Here is a 13485-nt window from a genome sequence, read left to right on the forward strand (position 1 = left end):
AATAAGTATTTATGTGCACTTGCACAGCTGAAACATGGTCCACAAAGGAAACCTAACAGAGTGGAGATGCAAAAAGGCTTTGCTTGGACATCTCTCCATCCCATGTACTTGTTGAATAAAACATCTGTCTCATGCACAAGGTAACGGCAATGAGAGGGCCTGTGTTTGCAGAGATGAAACTCTCTATCCTCCACTATGCCCGAGAGAGTTTAGCCTTGATGCATTTTACACCAGCCCAAAAAACCTGCGTTGACAAGTTATCTGTGACCTGTGGTGAGAGCGGGAATGGCTGCAGTGAAAATCAATCTTCGCCTCTCCTCTCGCCTTGAATACCAGCAGAGCAAACAAACAGGCCTAAACAATACGATATATACCACATATCAATTACACTAAATGCCTCAGTATCTATACTTCACTGTCCCAGGCACACACCGGTTACAAGGCACACATGCTGCTGTAAGACGATAATGGTGCTGCATTGTTCCTCACCATCTGGAGGACTGATAAGGCCTGCCTGTGCATAGTTGATAATGAGAACAGGCAGAGGAAAAACTGAGTGTTAAACATTTCCTTGGCCCATGAAAAAGGTTCCATTAAGTCCACTGACCCCAATTGAATATTAATGAGCTAATTAACGGATTTATTGTTATGCGCAATTTCTGGAGGGGCAATTTTTTTCAAGTGCTATTATTTTTTCTAATTATTTTCTGTACTTTTTATAATTGAATCTTTGTAGCTGCCAGCATCCTGTTTGTGCCTTGGCAACAAGAAAAAAAAAAAAAACCCGTCTGGCATCTGTTTTTCCTTCTTTCAGCTTGCTGTAACTACAACAACAACAAAAACCAAAAAAACAAAACAATGTTCTTTCTCGATCCTAGTGTATTTGTCATCAGGACTATTCCTCATACCTCCATCAACTCAAGCCTCCAAATATTGCTCTTTAAAAACCATCTTTCTTTGCTTTTTTTTTTTTTTTTTTTTAAGAAATATATGGGGCAAAGTGGTGTTCAGGTGTTGGATTACAAAAGTGCAATTACTTGGTTTACTGCAGGGTGCATTGCATGGAGGACTTGACAAAGGTTTAAATGGGCAGTGACAGCTGAGCTTGATAGATAGTATAATCAGCTGATGTAGAGGATGCACTGAAGCGGTCCTCAGTGGACAGCTGGAGAGTACAGGCAGCTACTGAGAGGGATAGTAACCTTGGGAGGACTGACTACTGATACTTTGTTTAATGGATACATAAGATATGGACTTCGGCAGCTTCAGGATCCACTTTAAGTAGATTGAGCTCCTAATTGTGTAATTGTATTTAAAATCTCTGCCCATGATGTAGTATGAAAAAACACTGTAGTCATTTCGTAGAAGGTCAGTATAGCGTTTTCTATACCCCGACCATTTCCACACAGGGTAATCATGCATGCGTTGAATATAAAATACTCTTTAGAGGAGTGCATGTGTATAAGCTCCTGTACAGGAAATGACTGAGACCCCAGGACAGACCAAGGATGTCGTGGAGAAGACTACATCTCCCAGCTATCCTTGAAACATGTGGCGATCTTGCAGGTGGAGCAAAAGCAACCTTAGGCCGGGAGAATATGTCGTATGGTTCCTGCTCCCCTCGCCCACACACACACACAGAGTATATGGTCATACCTTCTCTTGTTAAGCTTAAAACAGAGGAGTGGAATTAACCAAGTCGTAGATCTCCACCTGCACGTTTACAGCTGTGCACAGGTAATCAGCCTGCTGCGGTCGGGAAATTACAGCTATCCTAGGGCTCAGAACAGTCCCTCTGTTTGAAAACGGCGAATTAGAAGCAGCAGGGGCCACTCTGATAACCTTTTAGATAACACTAATATAATTATTATTACATTTTGCTGTCTGCATGTTTGCCTAATTCTGTTTATGACTGAAATTCAATTCCAGCTTAATAAAACCATCAATTTCTTTTGGTTTCTTCACCGATATAACTTAGAGTAATGAACTCATTTTGCTGTTGTATGGAAATTTTGTCTCATTACAATAATTTTGCCTGATCCACTCGGCAGCCAATATTAAGAGTAAGGCCCTACAGACATAGACTGGGTTATTATGCTATACATCACAAAGTGCATTAGGCTCATAAAACCTGTCAACAATAAGGTTGGAAAGTTTGTGCACATGGCCCAGCAGGTTAATATATTTCCTCCAAACACTGACTAGAAGTGTCCAGGCTATATTGCTGCCATACAGAAACCAATTTTCTGCTAGTTGGGAATTCTCAACTCAATACCCAACCCGCCCTTCACACACATTACTTATCCTTAATCGACACAGATTTGTTTCCCCGTCAAAATTCGGCTATTTTAGTCCGTCATCATTTCTGTTCAGGATGTGAGAGGTTGATCTATTTGTAAAAAGTTGAAATCTACATTCAGATTCACTGGGCAATTTGGTAAAAACCTAATGAGGGAATACATCCCTCTGTAACTGGAGATTTTTTTTTTCATAAACATACAGAGTTGAGTGACAGTGAGTGAAATTAAATCAGTTCAAGACACAGCAGTGTTTTGTCATCATAAGGTTTAAAACCCCAACCTCACATTGAAGCTGACGTTTTATCCTGCAGTCTGATGCTACATATGCTGCAACAACTTTCCCAACAGCAATTCATCATCATTTTAACGACATCTTTTTAGTGGTGAAAGCAGCGACGCCTTACCACTTTTTTTTTTTTTTGACATGTGTAAAGAATATGCATCCTGTTTGCCTACAACTGACATCCCTTGATAGAAGCCATGATTCCCTGTGTGGCTGGCAAGTGAGTTGTACTCACACTTAGAAAGAACCAAAGTGGGGACAAAGATCAAACAACAGCGCATGGTAATTGTTTTGCAAACTGCATGTCAGCCTGGATGTGTGGTGCTGAAAGAGCCTTCTTTGCACAGCGCTTTAAGGCATCAAATGCAGTTCTGAAATAGCTCGATGCTTCTTGAGAGGGTAATCTTTTGTAACAATCAATTACAATACATTTCCCCCTCTGTCTAGGCACTAATAGCTCCTGTCTGTGCACATGGTGAGGCATGTCTAGTAAATATACACTGTTTTCCTTTTAAATGTCTTATAATATGCATGGGGAACACAGAAACACACTATGATAGAGGGGTTGAGCATCAAAGCTGGAGAAGCAATTCAGCTGAGTTTCTCAGTCAAAGAAATGAGAATGGAGCCGTTTGTGGCTTTCCTCCCATTAGCCAGATTGAATTACTGTGTTTTACTTTTAAGGGCCATCTGTTCTGGTTTAAGTCATATTTCTAAATCTGTCATGTTGTGTGTGTGTGTGTGTGTGTGTGCGTGCATGCGTGTGTGGATGTGTGGAGAACACTTCTTTGATGGGTGGGAAGGTTTTTTTTTTTTTGCTGAAAATAAAATTATGTGTAAAGTCTATTGTGACATCTGTGACTTGCATGGAAATGCTGTCGCAGTGTGCAGACTTTACAAGACAAAGGTCCGTCTTACAACGCCTGCCATTAGCTGCATTGTAATATGGAAGTATTGACAGGTACGTGCAGTCAACAAATGATCCCTCTGATGGAAGTTAATTACAGGACACACATCACTTTAAATGAACTTCACAATGTAACACAAGAAGGTTTGTCCGCTTATTCTCTGCAGATTCTGAAGGAGACAGAAGTATGGGCGCTGTAAAAAAAAAAAAAAAAGAAAAGAAAGAAAGGAAGGAAGAAAAGAAGGGGAGGAATAAAGAAAGAAAGAGACTGCAGTGTGATAAAGAGATGGTGTGCTGACTGATGTGGTTCACTCAAAGGCCGTTGTGTAAGAAGCTTCATATTGAATTGCAATATGAAAAGATTATTCAAAGGCCATACGGTGTCAGAATGAGCTGAGAGATCTGCATCGTAGTCAATGACTTATAAGGATTGCTTTGTATGTTGAACTAAGCCTTTCAGTGTTCTCACTGCACAACTGTTAACATGCTAGCACACAACTGACTTTTCACTAAACCCCAGACACAGATGAGATACTTCATATGTCGGTGATGTATGCAAAATTGGCATCCTTATATAACATTTATAAAAAAGTATCTTGCGAGAGATTTTACTTTTGTGAAATTACAGCTCCTATGATGTAGATAATGTTTTGATTAGTTGTGCAGCCTTAATTGTAGCTTTCAGAAAGCCAAAACAGTCAAAAATAAAAGTGTAAGCAGCTGATTAAACAGTGTGATTGTCTGCTGCTTACATTAGCATGTCCATCTAGCTAGCATAATTACAGTAACAACTGTCACATCCATGGCCACAAGTCGTATAGTATTTCGTTCTGCATTAGTTTGGAATTTAATATGTTTTATGACGATGTGATGCCATCAGAGTATAAGGCTAGCATTAGTGATTCTGTCCTGTTCTTTATTAAATCTGAGGAAGTTTAGACTTGAGCAGCCTCTGGCTTTATTGAGAGGGGGTTGTGTTTGGTAAACAATTTGGTTCCTTGTCCTAAAAGCCTTTATAAATAAATCATAAATCCAACCTCTGTCCGGGTTATTTTACAATGAAATATGAGCTTTGATTTTTTCCCAATTATGCTTTTCACACTTGAACTTTAGTCTTATACTGCAATTCAATAGCCTACCAATGTTGATTCTTTTTTCCCCCTCCTGTCTCCAGGTAATAATGTTATCTTAATGCTTTGGACAGCTTTTCTCTTAGTCTTTTAGAACGATATCATGCATGTAGCAATCAAGTCTTTTATTTTAGTCTCACAGCTTGAGTCATTTAAAAAGGATTTTTTAACGAACCCACTGAGCTAACGTTGGCTAAATGTACCTAGCTTAATTAGCGAGGTAGCGCCGATAAAATTCATTAGCTGCAAATGACAGTGCAGGTGGCAAAATAAGTGGATGTTTGCTGGAAACGAGGACTCTGCTTTTGTTTCCTCGGGACCCAGTGTTAAAATTACCGTCAACCGTAAAGTGTGTTTGTGCCATGTGACAATGGAAAGCTTGACAGGTGTTTTAACAGCAAATGGTCACATATCAAAGCCTTGTGCTTCAATAGTGGATTAGGAAACATAAAAACCCTACAGAGCCAGTTTTTGCTTTGTTCCTCCAAATGCTTCCAGAGACAAAATCAGTCAGTAATGCTGCCCTTTCCATCAGATGCACTTAAATCTATGCAGGGGATACATGCTAATTTAGGATACCAAGAAAGCTTTTAATTTAATTCCTGCTCTCGGGGCATACATTTCTGTCGTGTCATATCCTTTCCTCTTTCTGGGCTGAAACGCTGACAGGATCCTATACAAGTGAGGCCTGGAAGAGCCTCTAAAATGTCAGTGATCCACTGTGCCGTTGCAAATACGGAGGTGCACGGCTTTAAGGGACAAACCATTTCCCTGCCAGCAGAAAGACTCTCCAGGACAACCTCTTCGCAGCCCAGCAGGCCTTGCACTGTCACTGAGTCCCACAATTGAATTGAATGGTCCACAGATTACTCAATTATTTCTATATACCAGCCTTCCATGGCAGACTAAAGGCCTATTATTGGAGGGACTGAGACCATAGGAACTTATTACATGTGTGACCTTTTAAAGCCTTTCACCGTGATGGATCTCAGGTGAGAATTTACTGGAATCAATTTTTATCTGAAAGCTCGATGCTTGCTCACCAGCCCAGCCCTGTGTGAAACATTCACTTGATAAAAAATAAATAAATAAATAAAAAAGGAGAGAAAGAGAGAGACAGCCCCTTGACTACTGGAAATGGGCAACATTTTAAAGCACCCCCAAATGCCTTTGTGTCCTTTCCTCCCAAATTAAAGAGACTTTGAAATAGAGGGCTGGAGGAAGTGCTGGAGTATTGTGCTTAATCAAGGTAGAAATACAAAGACAGAGCCGGTTCCCCAAAGGCTCACATCAAAAGGTGCATCCCACTTTGTGAGCTATTTAATCAGTTAAAACACAGATGGCAGGCTGCCGCAATTAATTAATCATATATGAGGCATCCTGTACCTGCTAGCAGAAAGTATGTCAGTGCTACAGAGATCTCATTTGGATTTCATTGTAACTATGTGCCACCAGAATAATTGCTGAATATGAATAGGACTAGCTTTGGAGGTAATGCTGGACATAATGTACTGAATTTGAGCGACTGTTCTTCTCCCCTTGTATCTTTTTCCTTCTGCTTCATCTTAGCAGGGTAAATGTGAGTTATTGTCAGAAATCTTGGGAGGCCAACCCCTGCTGCTGCTTTGACGGATTTGATTTAATACAAAATAGATGCTATTGACAGTCTGAATGTGATGTTGGAGAAACAATGGACTAATCAGAGCTGTGGGGCACGATTGACATTGCTACATAGCTACCTAACTAAATTCATTTACAAATGAAAAAGACATTGGCATTAGTGCCAACTGGCATAGTCATTATCCAACAACACCCCCACATCATTATAGAATTAATTTCTACAATTATTCAATAAGGGCACATGGCTTAACCTTAACAATTAGATATGTTTGGTATATAGTTTTAGGCAATATACATGGTTCAAATGAAGGAACTCACTCTGTAATGGAGTCACAGCTGTTTCATTAAGCTATGGATCTGTTTGTGTTCGCTGTCTTGTTTGACTGTGAGAGTCTAAGTCTGATGTGAAATAGTTGCCAACACTTGGGTGTCATCTGCGTAGCCGGTGTTGATCATTGGTGGGAACTGATAATTGATTATGAGTCATAAAAGAATCATGCACTGGCTTAAAAGCAATAAACACAGAGTCTAGCAATGAGGTAAAGCTTGTACAAAACAATATAACAATCATCTGTATCGAATTGTAAGAGCCAAACTAATAAAGTGTCACAATAAAAATCTTGATTTGACTGGAAAGTACATGACCTGGCATGTTTCTCTGCCAAAGATTTTGATCATAATGGAATTTGTCACTCTACAACTGAATAAAGTCACAATGCATTTTGTTCAAAAGTGGTTTAACATGAGGGATCTTGTAAATATATCTAACACTTTAAGGTCACGGTACAGTAACTAGCTTCCAGATGAAAGGTTATCCAAGGCAAGAGTGGAATTTGATCAATAATTTATCAATAACTTCAGGGGTGAATGCAGACAACAAGGACTTAAAGAGGCAGAGAGGTGGAGGCAGGTGTATACAGTGCTAGTGTTGCGTTAACTGTATAATACATGATCTACAAATGATTCAGACATCATGCTGGAATTGTGAAATGAACCACTGGAGCTACGATCCTCCAAGCACATGAGCACATGGTTTGTGCACTTGTGAAGTAGAGCCGTGGATAAATTGATTAATTAATTATAGTCCACGGTGAATGAGCAGTCACAGAATGCAAAACTGATACGTTAAATGCTTCAATACAGTGCAACTACAATACTACTCCTCCACACTTTGCACTTTGATTGCTATATTTCTCCTGATTTCATACATGAACTGCTGCCACCTAAATGTGATGGTGTATACCCCTTGGAGCATAAGGAGACAAAGAGATCATCAGAAATAATATACAGTATACATCCTCTCTGGATCATCCATACTCAACAAGGTGATGCGCCGCTCTTTCTCTCTCTATTCTTTACGAGAGGAGAAAATTGCACATGTAATAAAATCCAATTTTATATTTCATTCTGAGAACTACAATAAACACAAAACAAGCAGTAAATAAGCTTTTCAAAAAGCTGATTACCAAAGCAATTTATTGCCAAGTCCAGGACTGTGTTAAAGCAGAGCAGCGCTGGAAAGTGAAGGGGCCCACATTCCAAATCTTCTCTCCCTCAAGCTCTTTGCTTGCCATGTTATTAGCTGAGCTGCTTGGTGAGGAGCCAATCTGATCAACTTATTTTACTATATAATGCTCCAGCTCCCGCTGAAAGCAGTTAAAAAAAGGATTGTGATTGAGGTCATCCTTGCATCCATCACGGTGGCAAACACTGCTACGTATATTACAGAGGCCTTTTTTTTTCTCCTTTGGTACAACAGAAGAACAAAACTCAACAGACGTAAGTGCACTGTCATTGTAACCTTTACACAGAGCTGATGTATCTGAATTCTGCATGTTTTATTCATGACCAAGCACACCTGTCCATATAGGGCCAGGTGGTTCTTGGTCAAACTGTGGTCAAGGTTTAGTAAATCGGATTACCACAGTATAGGCCTGCTCTCCGTCTTCACCTGCAGAGAAATCTACAGTACAGTACTAATGATAGAATGAAATCCAGGTACATTACCAAAGTGAAACGACACCAGGTTACTGTTACTGTGACGCTGTCGGTCACAAACAATGATGAAGCACAGCAATAATGTGGAAAATATCCCAGGGTTTTGTCTGCAGCATTGTATTGTAGATACCTTAAATTAGCTCCAACATTAGGTGGGGATTGAGCAGAATGAGCAAAAAAGTAAAAAGTCTGCATAATATTTTTGAATATAAATTGAGCTAGTGATGGCACAGGAGAAAATGCTATGTGGGGATTATTCACAGTTATATAATGTTAGGAAGAAAACCAGGCGCTTCTCATTTTGGTCACTTATCCCTCATTGTAAAGGTCTGTATATTTCATTGCTGGTGCAGCAGCTTAGGGGATACATTTCAAAGCAGCAAATAAAAATTGGCTAAACTTCCAAAATTAGCACTTCAAAGTCAAACATGATTTGCAGCGAGGGAAGGGGTGGAAGCAGTGTGACTGTGAAAGTGCGTTTGTAAAAGGCAACTCTGTGTATGTGTGTGTGTGTGTTTGTGTGCGCGCATGCTTGTGAATGTGTGTGCGTGTGTGGTGGAGCTGATGTACAGAGTTCAGCATTAGGCCTTAGAACCAATTTCTAGGCAAATTGGTTTCATTTAAGAATGAGATCACAGAGTAAGCAAACCTCTTTCAGGGCAAGTTCATGCATCTGTAGCCATTTATTTCAGTTTTATATGCATTGCTTGGCACAGGCTGTTTGTAGGTAGAATATGCATAATCTTAGCCATGGGCACCATGCTATATAGTTAACGTGTCCACATTTACCTGTTATTACCATGAAGTTAAATAGTTTCTCCCATTTTTATTGCATTCTGTCATAAAGAGCCTCAACAGTAATTTAGTGTTTTGTTTTCTATATTCCTTCCAGCACTGTTGTGGAATCAGTGCTAATCAAAGCCACATGCAGCTAATTGCCCTCTCCAGTCTCTCGCGCATAGCACAGGCAGGCCCATTAGGCATCAGTGGAACATATGTTGGTTGGTTTTTGATTGGGTGTGAAAATCAGTTTATTTTTAAGGGGAATAATGGTTCTCTTCACCACAGTCAGCATCACCGGGCTTGCGTATTTATTTATTTATTTATTTCCTAAAGTGTATTCACCACATTTTAAAACAAGTGCTGTACCTTTATCTCCGAGGCTGTAAGGTCGCAGCTGTCTGTTTGAAGGACAGCATAAATGGTTCATGAGTAGAGACTATAGATAATCCATTCAGATTGTTACATTAAACATTACACAAGCAGACACCAAAATAAATCACTTATTTTGAGATGAGCAGTTGTTTTTCTTAATAATAGTTTATTTATTAACAGTTACAGGCCAAATTCCACTTTGACATAGATCCAAAACTGCCTTGAATTATTCCAAACAATGAATTCCCCTCTAGCTGTTTTCTACTCAGAAGAAATACGCATTCATTATACTTAAAAAAGCCACTGATTCCAGCTTTGTCTGACATGATAAACAAGCAGTGAAGGAGTTACTGTAATCCATGTACGTTTGAGCACCTTTTCCACACTGCTGTCTCTTTTGTTTGTTTGTTTATTTGTTCTACTGCTGGAGTTGTTTTCTAACTCAGCATGCATGTTTGTAGCTTCGCTGGTGGCATGACTGCAGTTGGCGATGTGTGTTCAGTGTGTCGGTCTGCCATCGCTGAAATACCACAACTTTTATGGATTGCTGTGATTTTTTTTTTTTTTTGCACAGTCAATTTCTGCAGATGGCGAATCCTACTGACTTTAGCGAACCCTGACTTTTTTTTACTCCAGTGCCACCATGAGTTTGACATTTGGTCATCTTGACACGCAGCCCAGTATCCTATGAATCATGTTCGCGCAGGTTGCGATTTGTATTCTTTGCCAACAGGCTGTGCCAGTGTAGGAAGCAGTGTGTCCTTTATGTGCAGTAGCAAAGCTGGAAAAGCGAAGAGTGTGGGTGAGGGGGTGTCGGGTATAGAGCTTTTGTTCCAGCACAGACCTGCGTAATGTTTGTTTTTCTTTCTTTTTTACAGTAACAACAATCACATCCTAATCTTAGACTAGTGTTTTAGTTGCGATCTCTTAACCATAGTGCTTTCTGTAGTTGTCATACCCACATACTGTACTGCACAGACAAAACAAATGCAATGTTAGAAAACTTGCACATAATCCAGGGTTTTGTAGAATCATTGAATCAATGTTTTATCTCATGATAAGGTCCCCTAACAGCCCTGCAGAGCCGCTTTCATTACTGTAACACTGCAATATGATTACCGCGCTTTTTGGACTTGACAGAATATGATCCTTTGACTAGTAAAGAACAGACATTCCCAATCTACACACTCGGTGCTGTTTAGGAAGTAGCATATTGTGGGATGGAAATGATTGGTCCACAACTGTTATGCAGATAACAATTACAATTTTCCACATGGCAATAATGAGGTTGATTCCTCGCCAAGAGTTGGACACCACACCGATTTAGAAAATACACTGGCAGGAGGGTTACTTTGAATATTACCTGTAGTAATCAAAATGCATAACCTACTATCAGTTCCTTCTCCCAAAAAACTCTCATCCATAAAATTAAATTCAGTATAATTAGAGCTGTTGCAGTGTTGATGGATGCAAAATGAAACACAGAATCACTAGTTTCACTTAGGATTTTGGCAGCATTTCCACATATCTGCCCTCCTCGTGGTTTCTATTCTGCGTGCACCCTTTATGACCACGCTCCGCTGACAGCTGTCCCTATGTCAATATGAATGTCTGTCAAGAGAGATTATACATCACATGAATCGAGGCAGATAATGAGCAACAGGGAAGGGCACTTTTTAACACCCCCGTGTGTGCAACATATGACGCAAGCCAAGCTAATTAAGCAGATGCCATAATGCAGTAATCAGGAACACAGAGGAGGTTGGAGAATTCACAAACTTGAGTCATAACGGCGCAACATTTGGTGCTTAAGAACTTCTCCACCAGTACAAGCAGATGGGAATGCCAAGCTGCAGTGCATGTGTATTTATGTGTGGGAGCAGGCCTGTGTGTGTCTATCATGTGTTGTCATTCTGGGTGAGTGTGTATTTGCACGTGCGCGCCATGTTTTTTCCTTGTGCATGTGTTATGCATTACACACATATATAAAACAGTATGTATCGGTGCATGTGCGTACATGATAGAACACACATCTGAATCTGTATGTGTGTGTGAATTTATAGCAGGGGACAGTGTTACCTGGTGAGGTGTTTTCCTCATTATTTTTTCCCCGAAAATGAGCAATCAGCCATATTGCATGGAGCCTGATTGTTTCCCTCTGTAAATCAATCCAGGAATTGCAATTAAAATGTTCTCTTATGTGGTATAATTGATGTCTACCTAATCCTTTATTTGCACACCTGCCGGTGAGTCTGAATTTTTAATGAATTTCTAATTAATGCTCTTTGCACACTTGATTTATGTGTTAGCAAATTATATTGCTGCTCTGTGTCCTGCTGGTAGGAAAGTGCCTACAGAATGTCACACCTGGGTTGAAATCTGAAGTTTGCTCAGCTTCGTCCAGAAAGAAAGGATACTGCAGTGAATAGTAATTTATAACACAGCAGTGGAGGCCGGACAAATGAAATGTTTATAATTATTCTGTAATAGTTGTAGACCCCCTTTCAATACCCCTGACAGCACATTCATTCATCAGCTGAGCCACATTTAGCATGCTGTATGGCTGTATGGCTGCGTGCACCTGGCTGGGATAAACTCCCCCTACCTTTGCCTCTCTCATTAGGATTGCACTGCTATATTTGGAGCCCTTACATCATACGCTAACTGTAAAGCAAGCCAGATGTGTTGAGCATTTACACAGGTGGACATGACGTGCAACATTTATTACAGTAAAGCAATGATTTTATCCTTGAGGTCTGCATTACATACTGTACACTGTAAGTATCATTCAGTTTGCCAGGCGCTTTTTTTTTTTTTTTTTTAATTTAACATCCCACTAAATCAAGGCTAGTGATGTAAGATGACCAACAGTCTGTCTTTTTTTGGTTTTCAGGGTCTGACATGTCACATAAGAGGTCTGGTAAGATGTGATGTCATTCTACCACAGTGAAATTAGAGGCTACAGGCCGCTGTCCAGACTGATGTACGGCCTATTACCCTGTTACTGGACTCGACTGAATAAAATGGATGATATGATCTAAGAGCTCTTAATTTTCAAAGCCGTGCCCATTTGCATTCTGCTTGGAAGGTTCTTGCAAGAAAAAAAGAAATTATCTCAAAGAATGATGTTTGTTCTCTCTAATTAGTTTCCATTGTCTCATCATGCAAAAAAAAACAACCCAAAAAACAAGGCTGTTAAAGCTAAAGTTGTGCTAATGGTAACATGACAGCAGTGTTGTTATTCCTCACTGTTACTATGACTATGTCAGAATTAATTTCAAATGACCCACAGTGGCTCCATAGTGCTCGTATAATAAACTAGGGCTGAAGATATTAGGGATGCAAGATAAATATCGGTACAGATAATATCGGCCTGATATTGGATGATAATTACCGGCCAATAATTACACAGGACTTGCATAGATAAGTCTGATAATGACATGACTAGAGCCTATTACAATTAGCCAACATTGCCTTGATTTCGTTCATTCTCAGTCCCTAAATTGATTTGAAACAATAATAAATGTTTATTTTTGAAGAGTCATAACTGTTCTTGTTTTTGCAGTGGTTACAGTAGTGATGTTGGTTATATTGCTAAGTCAGAGGCAGAGCTATAATGTTGAATTCATCTTGACTCACTACATCTTAGCCTTTCTTAACCTCAAGTGTATATAAACTATTAAAAATGTTATCGGTTATTGGTATCAGCATCGGTTATGAGCAGCAGGAAGTTATCGGTTATTGCTATCAGTTGAAAGATATTAATAATTCCTCTTTTCTTCTTGTAACATGAACTTCTTAGGGTTTTGGTTGGACAAATAATATGAAAATATCATCATGGGTTCTGAAAATCCATAATAAAATAATTGTCTAATTCAGCCCTGATGTGAACTAATTGTATAAATAGCTCAGGTTTGTGTGAAGTCCACAAAGCTTCAAGTAGCCAGTAAAATAATGGAAACCACACACTGGTCATTGTAACGCAGCAGCTCAGAAACTTTTATATGTCTTTAAAAATCAAATTATTTAAGTATTTCAGCAGGTTAACCACACGTATAGCTGTTTATTATGTTATTTGCACCAAATAATCCT

Source organism: Trachurus japonicus, chromosome 3 (assembly GCF_045865225.1).
Source record: "Trachurus japonicus isolate A0001 chromosome 3, Traja_1.0".
NCBI lineage: Eukaryota > Metazoa > Chordata > Actinopteri > Carangiformes > Carangidae > Trachurus > Trachurus japonicus.